Source organism: Simochromis diagramma, unplaced genomic scaffold (genome assembly GCF_900408965.1).
Source record: "Simochromis diagramma unplaced genomic scaffold, fSimDia1.1 OVJJ01000510.1, whole genome shotgun sequence".
NCBI classification, from domain to species: domain Eukaryota; kingdom Metazoa; phylum Chordata; class Actinopteri; order Cichliformes; family Cichlidae; genus Simochromis; species Simochromis diagramma.
The window spans coordinates 3,566,509-3,585,467 of NW_024387326.1; the positions used below are offsets into that span (position 1 = coordinate 3,566,509).

Below are 18,959 nucleotides of genomic sequence, written 5' to 3' on the forward strand. Positions count from 1 at the left end.
GTCACTGTTAGCATTAGCCAAGAAGTTAGCTAATGCTTCTAAAAATTACCACAAAAACTCAACATGAGCAACCTTTAGAAAATAGCAAACCTAACTTGATGATATATTTATAATACTTTATGACTTAATAAATTAAAAAAACATAAAACGAAATGCCCCTCGTTAAACAAAACTTTCTTTTCACAGTATTGCAAAGCTATGACATCATAACATCCTGATGGGATCAGCTGCAATGTTGATTTTGGACCAACATTATTATGATGACGCAGCAAAGCTAACAACACGGGGATATGAGATACAGTCAGTAACTATTTCAGCTGTAATACATTCCATGCATGAGTTGTACTGTTGTTTGTAATATGCCTTAGTGAGTTTCATAAAAATCCACCTCTAACCATTATTCTCGACTGGTTTATGAGACATGCTGTTGAATGCAACATTTCTCTAACACTAGCTCTCCCTAGCATAAAAAAAGATCCTTAGTGGAAAGTGCCTGCCAGGGTGTTTGTACCCATGTAAACAAATCATCAAATGAATTGTCCTGATGTAAAATTCTCATCGCAAGATATTTTGAGCTAATTAAGCATCTGTGTTTCTGTGAATTCCCCGGGGCTTTTTTGAAGACGTAAGAGGTTTGAGTAAACATTTGAAAACGCCGTCACTAATTGAAACGTCTGCACGGTGCCGCCAAACTGATGCTAAATCAGGTCAGAATCATCTTGCTGTGGCTAATAGTGTCTTTGATGATGCCTCTCAGTCTGCAGTGGCGATATTATATGTCATGCTTGGTGTCTGTTCAGCTCCCGCCTGAGCTTTGTTTGGTCTTTTTGATAGTAGTGTGGAGTTATATTGTTTACAGCTACTGGAACTGATTCTTTTCCATTGTATGCATTGGTATCTGTCTGATTTAATGTTGTTGAAATACTGTATGTCCATGTCTTGTGTGGTGTTGTATTGTTCTGCACATGTGCCCTGTACAAAACTCAAATCTTTATTAAAGTAATAATTTTCAGATGCAGTTAATGTCATCATTTCACATCTAACACTTTCTACAAAAGTGTAGTAGTTAATGTCTATTGAAACTATGAGAAATATGAAGATTTTGTTCACAGACACACACACAAGCCCACAAACACACCTGGACCTGGAAAGCAGCAGAAATAAAACCTGCTGGGAGAGCAGACTATTCTATAGTAAGACAGGTTGGCAGAATGCAGAAGAAAAATCACTGTTTCTCCAGCCATAAAGAAGGAAAAAGAAGGAAAAAGAAACATCCTTCTTTGCTTGCGAGGTTAATTAATGCATAAAAAAGCCTTATAAGCAAATTAAAGGAGAGAGTTCAAGGAGAAAAAAAAACCCTGGAGTCTTTTGTCTCAAGTGTAGCAAGAGTATGTAGCTAGATGAGTAAACTGAGGAACTGCGAGACTCAGTGAGTCATTTGTTTTTGTAGTATTAAAATGAAAAGATTATATTTCTGTAGGAAAAAGACATAAAGGGTTTATGACCTCATTACAATGAAAGACCAACAACAGCAGTGCCTGAACATGAAAGTGTTTTGTATCTGTAAGAAGAAAAAACAAAACAAAACCTCTACCACTGACTTAGCACATTGGCTGCTGCGGTGCCGCTTTAACCAATGCTGTTAGAGCACTCTCAGTGTTACATCGCGAAAATACCCCAGTGCTGTGATGTCACTTAATATATTTACTAAGTACTATATTGATTTTTAATGTACTTGTATTTTATGCTGGTTTCTAGTCTAGTGCTGACCAAAAGTAATAAATCTAACAAGAACAAGAGAACTCAAAGAGCACATCTCCCCCTGAAGGGCAACCTGCTGATGTCAGCCTGCTTTTCTTACAATGCGATAGTGTCAGGCTATTATGACGTCACTGTGACGTCGCAGGTCGCCGTATTGAAAAAATAAACTGTGTTGTACAGCTCTCTTCATGCTCTGTCATATGATATATTACTCAATATGGTTTCTTGAAATTTTGTTTGAAGGTCAATTTGGGCACTAACAGTGAAGGTCAAGGTCAAATGCTCATTGTTAAGTTTGAAGATGAAAGAATTGTGGGTAAGATGATGTTTTACTGTTTTTGGTGTGACCTCGACCTGATTTTCACCAAAATTAAATCAGCTGGAGTTGTTTTTGGTATCTATCGTCACACAAAATGTTAAATATATCTTGAAAAATGTGGACGATCGACTGCTAACAAACAGGCAGAGACAGATAAACAGACAGAACTGATTAAATCCTCTCTCACTTCAGGAGGAGAATAACAGCAGTCATTGTTCCCTCAGCTGCTAGACTGCAGAAGCTACTAGATAATCATTAAAATAGAATCAATTAATTAAACTTTTAAAAACTGAAGGCAGTGTGGCTTTGCCTTACTTTCTGTTCTTTCTTCCTAACACTGAGCAACTCATTCAACTGGAAAAATCTTTGATTTGAAGCATTGAGATCATTTTAATGCAGAATTATGTTTATTTAGTAAATTATGGTCTGAAAAATAGAACAAAATGCTACTTTGTTAAAATGCTGGGTTGTCACATTTGTGAGATGAGGCTGTCACTCTGAAGTAGTCATTTTAACCAAGGAGTTTGTAGTGACTAATACTAAACATGCAGTTAGTTTTTCTTTTTCAGTATCTTTTTCAGAAACGTGCTCCTCTTCCTCCTCACCTCAAGCCTCATCTCCTGAACTGAAGTCAGGGCTCTAAGACCGAGTGAGTGTTCAACAGGTGAATGAACGAATGCGATTCCAACCTGACGATCCACAGAAGGCGGTGAACAGGAGGACAGGCCGGTGAGCACGGTGAATATTCAGATTCCAGAGATGAAACAGTGGAGTTGTTTGGAGATTCTTGCCAAGAGACCAGCCCGTAGATATTGACAGCAGCCGAGTAGCGATGGCGCAGTGAAGAGAACTGTAGACACAGGAAAACGTGGCAAGTACAACAATCTGAAGTGAAGACACAAGGTGAAGGAACGATGGTTGCTCACCTCAGTGTCGCTGTCATCAGACAGAAGTGAGCATCACTGACTCACCAACCCATATCAGACTCCTTTCACAAAGCTCTACAGCCTCCTCCAGAGTAAATACACTTGGAAGCTTCACACCTGGTGTATTGACAGCTGAGGTAAACAGTGCACTGACAAGCCGACCCAGATAGCAAAAGACACCAAGTGGATCTGGTCCGTAGTCAGCGTGATCTCTGGGAACACTCACTGCAGATGAACAGAGTTTTTAAATTATTTGATTGACATAAATACATTTTGTGAGCTTTAATTAGACACAAACCCTTTAGACTTCAGTCTAAACTGATATGAAAGCAGTTTATTCTCATGTAACGTTAAGCAAGAAAGCAGGTAAAATGTCAAGAAAATAAACACTGTAAACTTTCCCCAATAAAGTATTGCTTCCACTGCAGCTCTCTTTTGCTGGATTGGATAAAACCCCACCTGTGTGCATCTTACTGTACGTGTGATGTAACTGTGCAATCCCAATGCCGATTTTTCTGTGTATTAGAATAGAATTTATATCTCACTCACTGTTCGCTCTTCCTCTGCTCTGCCATCCTCCACTCTCACCCTCCACTCATCTTCTCACTCCTCCTCCCCTCCTCTCACGTTTCAATTCTTTTACACTCCCTTCTTCTCTCCTTGTTTACTGTGACATGCTTTTTGCCCAAACCCCACATTCCCCGTGTCCCATTTGTCAGCCACCGCCTAAGCCAAGTCACCCTCAAGTTTACTGTAAAAAACACCCCCCCCCCCAAAAAAAAAACAGAGAGAGGGAGAGAGGAGCCTACACAGCATGAAGGCTCAAGTTTTCAAGATTGCTGTCAGAAAGCTGTCACTTTTACAGACTTGTTTGCAAACAATGAGGGAGGCATGTGTACAAGATTTGTAAAAACACAGCCATGAGAAGGGATTTAACAAAAAGTAACTCTATGTATGCTTCTTTGCCTCGAGGCATAAGTCATGGTATGACATTTCTGAGTCTTTCACGGGCCTGCTTGTACCACCACTGTGACGGTTTGACAATCTGTCAAGAGACTACTAATAAAAATGCAGCAATCATACCTGTAGGTGCAGGTAGTTTACGGCACTGAGAGGTACAGAGAAAAACCTGTAATCCCTAATTAGCACGACACAGATGAGCGCCGCTTTTTAACACAATCCTCCTTTTCAGCGGTGGACTTACATCTAAAGTCGAGCAGAGGTTCTCCAGCTTGTGCCTGGCAGTCACAGTCAGCTGTCTGATGTCGCACAGTTAGATCTTAACTAAGTCAAAGCCCCTCTAACCGTGTTACTGTGTGGCTGCTGTGTACGAGGAGCTGCTTATACTCAGTACTGGGCTGGAACATCATTTTAACACTGATGGCATCCATCAGTAGCCACTGCCACAGTCAGAATATTCCCAACACAAACCACTTTAATCCTGTCATGTTTATATTCAATTAAATATTACTCAAAAGATAAAGTAAAAACTCTTAGCGTGCATCACTCTAAATATCCCTGCTGGATCTGTAGCAGCTGAACAGGCTGTGCTGTGCTGTGTTACAGTGGTACAGCCAGTGACTAGACATAGCGAACCATATTATGCAATATGAAAATGTTCTCAGCTAATTTCTGTTGTAGCGACGTGTCTCACACCTGCTGTGGTGCTGTAGCTTTAACAGAATTGCCTGTCGCAGCCAGTTTCTAACTGCTTTTGGCAGGCTGCTTGGTGTTAATTTATTTCTCGGCGCTCGCAACATTTCTCCGAGGCAGCAAACGGAAAAACACGTGGGCGGAGACACAATTTCAATGTGTGATCCTTTCACATTAATTCAAAATCTCTCTGTCACTTTTTTTCTGTTTTAGCACCTCAAACAAAGGCATCAATCTCGGAAAGTGGTGCCTTTGCACAAAGAGCACGGTGACGCCTGCAGCACGAGGCGGAGGTGAAAAGGTACTTTGACGGGAATGGATATTTTGGCTTTGGCGAGGATTTAACCCGTGACCTTGTGGTTGCTGTTAAACCTCTGACTCTGACCATCTTTAGTGTCCAACACATATTATCCACTGTCAGAAGTTAATATTCCCCAATGGATTATCCAACCCAACCCAATCCATAATGTTCCATCTAGGATTGTAATCCAATCTAATCCATGGGACGGATGGAGAGTTTGTCTGCTACCAATTCTAGCCAGACATGCTACAAAGTGAACTAGCCCATTAGTTCACCCATTTAAGTTACTGCACAGGCTTTTCTAAGCTTGAGTTTAACTGGTGAAGTGTGTTCAGGCTTTCCTCGCAGTAAATTAGAGACCATATAAGAATCAGTCCATTTACCATTTACAGTTGCTGTAACACTACATTCAACGGCTGCAGCTCTCCCGCTTCACATCAACAACAACAACACAAGCAGAGCACATGCCGTGCAGGTGAGTCCATCTCACCTGCAGCGGCATTAGACCACACCCCGCCACAATAATAAAGCATTTTCTATTTAATTATAAACTTTGTCCTAATTATGTCCTGGGTTTTAACTATTTAATAATAAAAAAGAAACATCACAAAAAACACTTAAAGTTATGAAAATTAATTGAGATTTAGCAATTCAATGACGCATCCACCGCATTTATTGAAAAGTATTGGTATCGGTGTTACTGGCCAGTATTTACTTGGTATTGGATCGATAGCAATATATGCAGTATCACACACCACTACTATTTTGCCGTGCAGTGGACTAGTAACCTGTCCAGAATGTACACTGCCTATCACCCAATCAGAGCTGTGGTCTGTCCTTACAACAGAAAGCACCTTAAATGTAAAGACAAAGTCCAAAAGTAAGTTTATAAAGTGCTGATCAAAATGAAGCTCAAATGATGGCGAATATTGTCAGCAGAATACTGGGCAGTGATTCAAGCTATTGTTTACTCACTCCCCTGTGTTGGCAATGTGAGAGGAACCCACACATGGTCTCTGTAGACTCTACACAGAAAACACAAAGCTAAAGCTTTGTCTCTGTGTGCTGTTGAATACTTCACGGTAAAACACTCCCGAGATATAGCACGAAGGCAAACAGGAGCAAATAAAAATACAAGACATCCATGGAATATTTTGTGGCTTTCTGCTAAGATACCCATAGAGACATAGAAACAACACAGTCTATAACAAAAACCAGGCAGCTGTCAAATCAGCATTTTAAATAAAGAGCCAAACTGGCGAGGTCACGCTGGAAATACAAGTTGGATAAAGACTCGTAGGCTTACTCTTCAAGATCATTTGCTCTTCTACGTGCCTACATTATTTCCTGTCAGAAACATGAAAATGTGTCCATGAAAACCCATCATTTTGTTCACTCCAAATGACACTGAGTTTGCAGCTAACCTGAAGTGTAAATTGAAAATCGTCTTTCACAATCCTTTTGAATCACACCGAAGCCTCTTGAACACAGTGGAAATGATTAAATTAATGCAGGTCTTACCGTGGCTATGGAAATAGGAGCTTTGACAGCAAGCACAGGAGGAAAGGCACATGTGACCAGATCAAGAGACAGAGAAACCAGTATCGAGAAATAAAAATTATCAATGCACAATTTAACTCACTTCCTTTTTTATAAGAAGAGTGAAGGACCATTAAAGTAAACTATCACCTCGCCTGTCATTCTTTTGGAAATATTGGTAAATTAGGACAAGGTTTTCCTCATGTGGAAATAGTCTGCATGAGGAGATGTTTTTATTCATTACATAATAAGCTGATATCAAGTTGAAGCAATAGACAGGCATATTCATTAAATTCAGATTCTTTATTTTTCTCAGAGTGTCCTTGAAGGCCTTTGGGGGAAAATAAAACCAAGTGGTAATTTCACATACAGAAAATTCAAGCTCTGTTCACAGTTTCTGTGCATCTGCGAGCCCCTTAGCAACCCATGTAATGATTCTGACTTAGTAAGCATCATATTTGTCACACTGCCAAATATAACCTACTGCCAATGTTGGGTGAAAAGTGGACATAGGCAGCTTGATTAAAAAATTCCTTTTTCATTCATTCATATGCATATTCATTTTGCCTTTGTTGCAGTTTGGTGTTTCTTTTAGCTGATACCACAGATGCAGGTAAGCCACGAGTCGTGGGTCCGCCTGCACACACGATTTTGTCCATCTCATCCCTGCGACGTGTTCACGGTTCAGATGGGAGAAAGTTGTGATCACTTCAGCGTCAAGCTGAAGAGGAGCATAAATAAAAGAGGAACTGTTTTGAAGTGGCAGGTAATTTCAAATTCAATGTTTCAAACAGCTCCACAAATATGACACACGAATAGCTTCTGTGCAGTTTGACACACAATCTGTCTGCTAGCTAAAAGTACAGACAGATTGTGACTGTACTTTTTCAGGGGAAGAAAAAAAGCGTTTATGTGTGATAATTTTACTCTCAGAGATGGAGAATGATGTAAGAAAGAAGATGACAGAGTCTTCTCTAAGGTGTGGGCTGCTCAGCAAGTGACATTTGATATACTATAAGTTTAAAGCTTATACATGTAATGTCCTAATTGGCTTAAATTTGTCTTTAAGTGCTGAATGTGCGGCTTCAGTTCTTCTGAAATGTTTTTGAAAACTAATTCTATCCATCCATTTCCTTCCACTTATCCATGTTATGTTAGTTAAAGTTTATACTCAGTATTACAGTACATGAAAAAATGGATAATTTGCAGCATTGTGATGTCGTTTAGTCTTGTAAAAAGAAAACGTCTAGGGGGAAAAGCCCTTAAAATTTTACTTTTAGGCAATTTTTTGATTAAAATAATATTCTGTAAATTAAGTTTTTATGTCCCATTGGCTACTGAAATTAAGTGGTTAAATGCGTTTCAGTATGGCTGTTGAAGACAGTGATCAGTCTGAATTTAAGCTTTTGAATTAAGTATCAAATTCCACCAATTTACTGGAAAGACGCCATACTGGCTCATTTAACATGGGCATTTATATTGTGGAATGTAGTTGGCTAAATTGACAAAGACCAGCAAAAAGAAAGAAAATGAATTAAAATTTGTCTTTTTTTCTTCTGGCGCACACACACACACACACACAGTGATGAGCAGTCAGGCATTGGTAGGTAGCATTGTACCCTCAATACTGTGGCCATGGCTTTGGAGTCTCACTGGTCAGGGGCGGATCTACTGTGGTGCATGGGGTGGCATGTGACATCCTAAAATAATCTCTTGCCAACACTAGTTTGATTCGAACTAAAACATGTAATAGACATGCCGGTCCACCGTGTCCATTTCATGCTTTGCTTCTCCAAAACATGAAATGTACACACATGCAGTAACAGCAGAGGAAGATATTTTATTTCAAGCATACATGAAAATAATCACGGGAAAGCATTTAAACAGACATTATGCACACACACACACACACACACACACACACACACACACACACACACACACACACACACACATATATATATATATATATATATATATATATATATATATATATATTTATATATATATATATATCCACCTAGCTTAATTTTTCTTTTCTGATAATTAAAGACCCTGTAATATACTTAATGTTTTTTTGTTTTTTTTGCTTACTACCGACTTCGTGGCTGTAAATATATTATCTCCCCCTGCTGTTAATGCATTTTCTGAATGTCTGTACACTTCACGTTTTGGAGAGGCAAAGCGTGAAATGGACCCGGTGGTATGTATTACTGTAGGGTCTACCTTACAGTATAAAGCACCTTAAGGTTGTTGTGATTTGACACAGTATAAATAAAATGGCCTTGACCGTGTCTATAACACATTTTGAAACGCTTCATTTCCTGTTGTCAGCAGCAACCAACACCTATGATTACAACACAGCAAATTTTGAATCAACACCATGGGCATGTCAGATTATAACACAGGTGGTTCATTGTTACTCTCTGAAAATGGAATGAAGGTGAGTGTTATAACCCAGTAAATCGTGAACAATTAGGTTTTAATTTTTGGTGAAAGATTTGTTCATATCTATGCAGATTTCTGACATTTTGTGTCAATTTATGTGACAGTTAGATTATTTCTAACAAAAAGAGTGTGAAACTTAAGTTAGACTTGTATTTCTAACTGATTCACCTCATGTTTTGTAACTTTCTGGATTTTGTAGCTATTGGGCTACACGCTTATTTATTATAAAGGCTATACAGTACCTAAAATCCAAACTTGCATAACTAAAATGTTTCATTATTTTGACTAAAGCAGATAAAAAAAAGTTACAAACTATGTTTATATGAAACATGTGTATACTTACTGCATTTAATGTATTTTAACCATATATAATACATATTACTGATGGTAACACCTCGATATGTGCAAAGAGATGGTTTTGATTTTGCCACAAATTTCTCTATACCTGCCCCTGTCTCGGGGGGGTTATCAACTTTGCTTTGTGGTTTAGACTTCGCATTTAAACAGTAAAAGTAAAAGTGTGTCCTCATTAGGATGGGGATCTGTGTCAGTGTGTGGGACTGTAGCCTCAGGCTTAGTTTGTTAACTAGCCATTTTTGAGAATGTAATTTGAGACATGTTAGAATTACTTTCTCTGGAGAATAATTATGCCTGGTAATCCATGTTTTTTTTTAAAAAGTATTGAGTAATGTGTAATAAATTCTGTTGCTTACCTTTAAAATCATAAACAATACTGTGCCGTGCTACCTCACTGAACTCCTTAATCCATATACCTCTAGGAGAGCCCTAAGATCATCAGGACAATTACTCTTAGTGCAGCCTAGATCAGACCAGAGGTGACCATGCTTTTGCCCTGGCAGTCCCGAGCCTCTGGAACAATCTTCCTGCTGCTATTCGCGCCTCTGATTCCATCTATTCATTTAAATCTTAGTTAAAAACGTACCTGTTTGACCAAGCGTTTTCAGTTAGTTAGTGCACATCCCCTATATTTTACCCTTGTGTTATTTATCTTCTGCTAATGTTCCACTGTATAAATACCCCCACCTTATATTTATGAATATCTAGTAATTTTATCTTCTAAACTTTGCTCTAATATTTTGTTTTGTCTGTACTTTTGGGGGTTTTTTGTACTCTGTTATAGCCTTTTATCTTATATCTTGTGTTTTAACCTTGTTGTGAAGCACTTTGGTGTACCTTCGGTTTTAAATGTGCTATATAAATAAAGTTGTATTGTATTACTTTTTTGAGTAATGATCCCAGCACTGGTTTTGTGAATTATTATAAAATAATAATCATATTTTTGATTAGAGGAAGCCCTCCGGTCACTGGACTGGTCCTGAATGATTGAGCACTTTTAGCAAAATCTGACTTCATGAAAATGTAGGTAATAATTGATAACTCACTTATTATTAGAGTTAATTATATTTACTTACACTAAGCAGAAACATTTTTATACCATATGTACATTTCAATAATTAATTTGCATGGAAATCCTTATATCAGCGTACTCATCAGTTTCTCTTATTTAACTTAGTAGGTATTTCACCTACGCAGCCTCCACACACACACACACACACACACACACACACACACACACACACACACACACACACACACACACACACACACACAGGCCAAACTCCCACAGAGGCTCCATCTGGACAGGAACAAGCGTTTCCCCTCCTCCGTTTATGTCACCCATCTTCCTCCCTCGCCGATCCTTTACAGCTTTGTTAACGCAGCACTCTTTCACATACAGGCAACCGGCTTTGTATATATCTGTAATACTGCCAAAGTTGTTGGTTTTGTTTCCTCTGAGGCTCCGCTTGTTAAAAATATATACAGGCATGACACCGTGTGGGAGGCACTTGGCACAAATCTACACACCAAATGGCTTATGTGATTCTAAATAGACGGCATTGGTTTGCTTTATGTTTCATTCATTTAGTTCAGGCTCTGAACACAGCATTAGGGCTGGATACTATTTGTTGGTTTCCCACCTGATTGTGTAACTCATGCTGTCTCAACCAATCAATATTTTTGTAGCACTTTGGAAAGAACTTACTTAATGGCTGCTTTCCCTTGTTTCAGAAAGTAGGAACAGGTTTCTCACAGTGGAACTTAAATTGCTTTGGTCATTAAACCATGTACATATGGCATTCATTTAAAGAAGAAGAAGACAGGAGACCAGAGCTCCAAAGGGAGCTCTGGTCTCCTGAGCTCCCTTTGGAGGCCACATTTTGGTGGAAGAGGGAGCAGATGGGTGATAGAAACCAAATATCCACAAGAAATGAATTCTGTTTAGGTGCTGTGCCAGCTTTTGGATCATGAGTCGACGATGAAAGATGCTCGTAATTGTAGCCTATTAGCGATCCCGACGCTCATAAACCATGCCTTTGTGTTTTCAAGCATCAGTAGAATAAATGCAGCGTGAATAAATCATGATAATCCCATTTTCTGTTAATAAGTTGCACAAACAGCTCAAACCTTTAGATGGATCTCTCGTGCTTTGCGCAACCATAAATATTCAAAATAACTTGCTGAGAAATGTAGTAATTAAGACGGCATCCTTGAGCTGTACACATGTTGTAACGTATTTCTGTTAATTGTTAAAAAGATGCAGCGTTACACACAAGACTGAGGCTTAAAACTGAAGATTCGAGACTCTTTATTGTTATTATGCAAGCACAACAAAATTAGAGCAATAGGATGCAATCTTACAAAATAACATAACTCTACAACCATATATATAAAATGTACTGACATGTATTTAAACAATACAAAATACATTTTATATAGTAGTAATATAGATATGAGTGACATGATCTATGAGTGCAGTTGAGTTTTACGTCTTTATTAAGTAAATGCTCTGGATCTGAAGTGCTGTACAGATAAAAGTGTAAAATAACATAGAAACAAGAAAAATTTAAAAAAGAAAACAACATAAATAAAAAAAAATGATCAGAAGTCTGCTTTAAAAGTCAAAGAGTAAAAATAGTCTTTCAAAATGGTTTTAAGAAAAAGGTGAAGCAGCAGTTTGTGCCACAAATTAGGAGGAACTACTGCGAAGTAACAAACTCCTCTGTGTTTGAAACTGTACCTCGGGATGGTTAGGAGCATTTGCTCTGCAGACATCAATGATCTAACACGAGTGTGCAGGGTTAAAAGATCAGCGAGGAGATCAGAGTGTAAGAACGCCAATCAGGGTTTGCATGTGCTGGTAAAGAGCCGAGCCTCAGCATGGACCAGCTGCAGTCGATCGAGCAGTAACACAACACAAGAATAAATAAATTGTAACTTCTTTTTCCATCTTTTTGTCTTGCCGTTTTCTTTGCGATGCGGTGAGCAGACGCATCATAATTTTTTGAAGTAGGTAACTCGGGAGCCTTCATCTTTGTTGACAACATTTGGTATGCACGAACGCACTTTGCTGTCTGTGACAATTTGCTCTGTTCTATTTTTTTATTCATGAAATCCTAAATGATTTACTATCATTCCTTTCATTCATTCATTCCTTTTTAAATCTTCATTCAAAGTTGATCACGTGTGCCATGCATCCACTTGTCTTTATTATCTGTGAAGAATCTGTTCCTTTGGTTTAAAACCTGTAGCGTAAGTCCTCATAGCGTGCTGTTATACTTACTCATGGTCTACATGAAGCTTGGAGCTGATATGCTTTCATTAGTCTGTGCATAATCAACACCTGCATTTTTTATTAAATACAATTTTCTGGAAACTGCCTTGCACGCTCATTCCTAAAAAAATGTGGTGTAAAGTTAAATTACTATCAGAAGATGAGTGGAGAGCTGAGAGAATGAGTGGAATCTGAGTACAAGCACTGGTGAAGGGTGAGACATGCAAACTGGCAGGAGACACGTAATACTGAAGAGGGAGGATTTGTACACTGTGGCACAAAAGGCCTGAGTACCTCTTCCTCCAATGCCGTTCATTAGAATAATGATAATAAAAAAAGGTGCATTTGCGTGTGTGTCTGAAGAGACCCATTTAAAAATGAATCCATTGCTGTGCTTTCTGCTTTGTCCTCTAAACATTTTCAGAGCGAGCATTCGTGTCCTCTGAGGGCTTTACCATCTGCTCCAAATCAATTATGTGCTGGGTAGAAGGATATACACAATCATACAGTAGGTAGGCATGCACAAACACACAATTTGCAGTCTTGGCTTTTTTCTGACAAGAGTGCCCAGAGAACATTAAAAATGACTCCCTCTTTTACCCTCTCTGATTCTCCCTCTCTGTCTCTCTCCTTGTAAGTCCTCTCAGCTATTGTCTCCATATTCAAAAATTACAATCAAGGAAGTGGACACAAATAAGCCACTTCATTAGCAATGGATCCTCCAATAGCACTACACACTCACCTTCATGTAAACTCATTAATTAAGGATCACGAGCACGTATTGGTAGTACGGCACTGTTGGAGCATTCTGACTCATGAGCCATGTGGTCTGTTACATGCTGTGCCCTGCAATCTTTTTTAACACTCTTCCTCCATCATCAATGATTTTTATGTGCAAGCTTCTATCCACTTTGTTTTTGCATTGTAAGCTTAGCTTGCAGACCCCCAATGTTTGTATTTTAGTTTGGGAGGACAACATTTCTCTTGTATTACTTGAAGGCAGGATAGATGAGTTACAATATGGTTGTTTTTTTTTGGGGGGGGGGGGGATTTATACACTGTAGAAAGAAACCATTGCCTCAGTGCAGTGAAGCCCACTCTAGGGTCACTGTCCTCATATTGAGTGTGCTACATTGCTGATAGCCAACACTTCAAAGACAGGCATATTGCTTTATCACGGACCACCTGAGGCTCTGTTTGCTCAGTGTGAAGATCTCAAACTTCTCTCATAGCTCTGTAGAAAGAATCCTGCCTTTACACTAGAGTTACGTGCTGGATATCAAATCCTCGGGACAGGTAACAGTGTGAGCAGAGTGAAGGTGATGCATCACTTTGAACAGCTGTAATCAGATTTTATTATTTATTATTTTGTTGAGCACGGCAAATTTAGCATGCTGTCTAGTTAGCTTAAACCCAAGAGTAGAGTGACAAGATTAAAAGAAACTAAACAAATAATGTAGCAAATGTGTGGAATAACTTTAAAAGATTTGAGCTTAGTTTTGAATAAATTACCCAGTATGGTTTAGTTTATGTTGTTTGTTTAATTATGGAGAAAAAGAAAGTTGTTGGTAGTTGTAGTGAACATAGTAAAAGAAAATCTCCCTTGGTATCACGTTAGCATGACCAGTTATGGAAGCCCCACCACCACCACGTCTGTCAGATGGACCAATCACATCAAAGACAGTGTGGTCCCATGACCCGCATTATAACAGCTCCTAGTCCCACATCAGATATTCTTCCATTCTTCCCGGTGTAGATCATTAGAGCTCCTCAGTGTTCCGGTACCAGGATTAAACATTTAACTGTTAACAACTGCAGCTCTCAGGGGAGTCCCTGAATGTGTGCTTTTATTGTTTCGGGATTCATTGTTACAATAGTGTAATTATATTTTCCTTGGGAGAAAATATTCTTTCTTGTAAGCTGTTGTTGAGCGCAAATATACTCTATCCCATGGCAACTCAAGTAATGCACAGTACAAAACATAGAGTTTAGCAATTTAAAAATCAGATATGTAATCAGAAATATCTGTTCTTTTTTTTCCAGACCCACAAAACATAAACAGATTTCCCTAAAATGTGTTTAGTGTAGTGTCGAAGAAAATATGACAATACGGGTTATGAAAATCGTGTTTAATTGTCATAAATCATGAATTTCTCTGCTCGGCTCACCGGGTTTTTGTGTTTAAAGCATTCCAAATATGTGTTGCCAAGAGCACAGTTGCAGAGTTTCTCTGGTAGGCAAACTATACAACATCAACACAAAACATGCTTGAAGGGGATTTCTTCCATCTCTTTATTTATTTTCTCATTTATCGGCTGCATCAGGAGATTGTCATGTATGTGACATCACTACCCTAGAGCAATTTTTTTTTACAGCTATAAATGAATCGTGTTGTTCAAAGCATTAGTTATTACTATTCTCTCACTCTCTTCCACAGCATGTCTTTGTCCTGTCTTACTCTGGTTCTGCCAGAGGTTTCTTCCTGTTAAACGGGGTTTTTCCTTCCCACTGTCGCCAAAGCACTCGCTCATAAAGGGTCATATTATTAGGGTTTTCTCTGCTTTCTTTTTATCATACCGTCTTTGCCTTGCAATATAAAGCACCTTGGGGGAACTGTTGTTGTGATTTGGCGCTACATAAATAAAATTGAATTGAATTAACAATCAAACCCCTAAATTAAAAATCGTGTTCCTGTGAAGTCAAATTCCTTTTGTCTTTTCCTTTTTTCTTCTTCTCACTTTCATCCACACACAATAGCATGCACACAAATATTCAACACATATCTACATGCTTTGTTTGAGCCAGTGACAGATTGTCCCATGTGGAGAGATGCAAGATTAGATTATCCTACAAGCTGTCACCTTGAAATGGATGATGACAAGATGTGGAGCGAGAGAAAGAGAGACCGAAAGGAAGAAAGAGAAGCGACGGAATGTAGACGAGGACAATGATGAGAGTTACTCGAGACAAATACAAAAACGGCTGGATAGCAGAGGGACTCTGCTCTAACACAAGTTGGTATTCCACATGTGTTTACTCCCATCTCTTCCTGTTTTCAGCTTTTCATCTCGTCTGCATTTGCATTTCTTCATCTTTGTAATAATTTGTACCTGCTGCACTCACCTGTCTTTCTCTATGACGTCTCCCCCCTCCCCCCTGCCCTTTCTCCTCCATCTTACACGTTATTCACTCCTCGCCTCCGACCAACCCTGCCCCCCAACCACCTCTCACTCCCTTCTTTTACTCCAGAGATGAAATATTCATGCCCATCCATACTGGGAGTGTAGCAGCAGCAGCAGCAGCAGCAGCCAGAGCCACAGGAGTCAAAGCTTTCAAAGACTCCGGGCCTCTGAGCTTACAGAGAGGGGGGGGAGGAAAGAAAGTGAGGTGGTGGGGGAGGAAGAGTGAGGAGTGGGTGGAAGAGAGAGAAGAGGTGAAGGCAGAAAGAAAGCAGGTGGGAGACAGAGCAGTGGAGAGATGAGCTGTGGCGGAGTGAGAAAGGAAGAGAGGGAGTAGAATGATGAGTGAAAGACTAAGGAGCTCCTACGCCACATCAAACACCGGGAAACACATGATGAAACGTATCATTCGCATTTGTCTCACACACACACACACACACACACAGACACACACTCGTAAAAACAGATTGTGTAGGTTAAGCACAAAGACAAAGAAAACCACAGGGAGATATAGCGCCTCCAGCACTTCAGACATCGACCGACGTGATTAAACACATCACCCTCTTTGTATTCAGCACTCAGTACTTCAAAAAAAAAAAAAAAAGAAGCACAAACTCTTGCTCCCTTGCGTGTTCAAAAGGCCTGTCGAGCAGTTTTTTCATTCAGTAGTTCCACAGAACACTAATTTACACACATGTGCTATCTCTAGTACACAAATAAGGACACAGGCAAATAAAATTGCAAGTACTCTTGCAAGTGCACGCAAGCATAGACAAAAAAACAGAGCCGTTAAATCTCTGAGGCCTTCAGCGGTCAACACTCCACATGATCCAATAGGCCCTCTGCTGCTTATTCTCCCTCCACTGTGCCAGATGTGATCTAGAATTCACTTTGTCTAATTATCCTGAGTTTGCACAACAGAGTCGCCAGCCGCCTGCCCGCTGAATGGAGCACACGCACGCTCCAATTAGGTGCCAAATTCTGGGTTGTTTCCAAGCAACCTACATTAAGCCGCAACTGCTGCGAGGGAAACGGGGCTTCAAAGCTTTGAAGGATGTTTTTCACTGTTTGAATGGGAGTGTTTGGGTATGATTTATGTGAGGGTGAGTGAGAGAAAAGCAATAAAAAATGGTGGACGCAACACAAATTTAAAATATGTTGTGTTAAAATGGATTTACTGATGTTCTGTGATCAGAGCGCCGTTAGAACGAGTGTGCTGGATTTCAGTGAATTGTGTCAGCTTTGAAAACATCAGCAATCTTCCCTTAAAAGCAGCAGACCCTGCAACCTTTGATGGGGACGAGAGGGCACGGGGGCGCAGGCATAATGTGCTGCACTACACATATGTCTTTGGTGAAACAGCTCAGCATCCAAACTTTAAAAGGCGCTCTTGCTGTTTGGAAAAACCTCTTCAGTGGTGCTTTTTTAAGTTGTATGTTTTTCTTGTTTTGAAGTCTTAAAAATCTTATAAAATGTTCTCTCCCCATTGTCTGCAGAGGAATAGGGCAGTCAGCAAGTTGCTACACAGGAGGCCCCTGTAAAAAGCTGGCATGACCAATAGAACCACACTAACTATGTCAATGAGAAGTGCAGCATGATGAAATACACTGTAATTATCCTTTCAATACTTACTAATGTATTAGCATCCATTCAGAAAATAATTTCAAACAAGTCATTTCAAACAAATGGCCTATTTAACATAATTTGGAGCATGACGACTATGTCTCGTTACATGCTACTGCTAATACTGGGTTGGAAGCATTCGACATAAAGTGCTGGAAGCAGTTCTTCACAGGTTTTGCTCCATATTGACATGATAGCATCAAACAGTTAGAATCCAGCTGGGATATTTTGAGATACGTGACATAGTGTGTTATCGTGCTGGAAGCAGCTATCAGAAGATGTGTACACTGTGGTTATAAAGGAAAGGACTTGGTCAGCAAGAATAATCAGGTATACAGTGATACAGTTAAACAATGTTCAGTTGGTATTAAGGGGCCTACAGTGTGCAAAGAAAGTATCCCCCACACCAGGGGTAGGGAACTCCAGGCCTCGAGAGAGGGCCAGTGTCCTGCAGCTTTTAGATATCACCCTGGGTCAGCACACCTGAATCAAATGACTAGTGCAGGGGTCGGCAACCTGCGGCTCTTTAGTCCTTATAGCGCGGCTCCGCGTGGTTTGGGAAAATAAATTAGAAGTATTTAGCTGAAGTGTATTTTATTTATGTTAGTTCTTTTTTAACTTGTAGTTATAAATTGGAAGATTATTGTGATATTGAAATATAAAAATACAATTATATTCTATTATTTTTTCATCGCTCAAAATAAGCGTCACACTCGGAAGCCGGTGTACCCGCCGAAACGCCGTGTATTTATCGAGACTTTCAACCCCAGGTAGGCCAATTATGGACCTTCGGATCCACATTATGTCAGCAGCTATTCTCCACCGTGAACTATGTTAAAATCAAACACCGCTCACGCCTCACAGATGACAGCTTACTGTCCTGCGTAAAGATGAAAGTGACTTCGTACAGCCCGGATTTGCAGACGCTGTGCGCAGAGGTTCAGGAGCAGAAGTTCGGTCAGGTCAAGGATCCAAAAGCCCAAAGGCGATATAACAGTTTTTGTTTGCTACATGGATCATTTTAGTTCAGCTGGGTGTCTTTCCTTTTATTATATTTATTTAAGAGTTCAAAATGTGTTAATTATATAAATAAAATGTAATTTTCTCTGTAGCACTTCAAGGATTTCATAAGCAACACACCTTAGTTGTTCACACAAAGCATAAAGGTAAAAAACAATATATACAGTGTTATCTTCATTTTAGATGTCAAAAAGTATTTGCGGTTCCCAGTGTTTTCGTTTGCGTGGAAACTGGGTCCAAATGGCTCTTTGGATGTGAAAGGTTGCTGACCCCTGGACTAGTTCATTAGCAGGCCTCTGGAGAACTTCAAGACATGTTGAGGAGGTAATTTAGCCATTTAAATCAGCTGTGATGGATCAAGGGCGCATCTAAAACCTGCAGGACACCGGACACCTTCTCTTGAAGCCTGGAGTTCCCTTCCCCTACCCCACACGACCATCGATACAAGGCTGGATGGTTTCATGCTTTTATGTTGTTTATGTCCAATTCTAAAACCCATCATCTGATTGTTGATGATGAACTAAGACTACCATCTGAATGGTAGTCTTAGTTGTTA

At 39.5% G+C, this 18,959-nt stretch overlaps 1 long non-coding RNA gene across 1 annotated transcript; it reads right to left on the bottom strand.

The window, feature by feature from the left end:
- Positions 1-508: 508 nt before the first annotated feature.
- LOC120717837 lies at positions 509-7,993 on the bottom strand. The gene is made up of 2 exons (XR_005692279.1): positions 3,007-7,993; positions 509-2,930 (listed from the first exon to the last, which is right to left on the bottom strand). It is a non-coding gene; the product is annotated as an uncharacterized LOC120717837 (long non-coding RNA).
- Between the last annotated feature and the right edge of the window lie 10,966 nt (positions 7,994-18,959).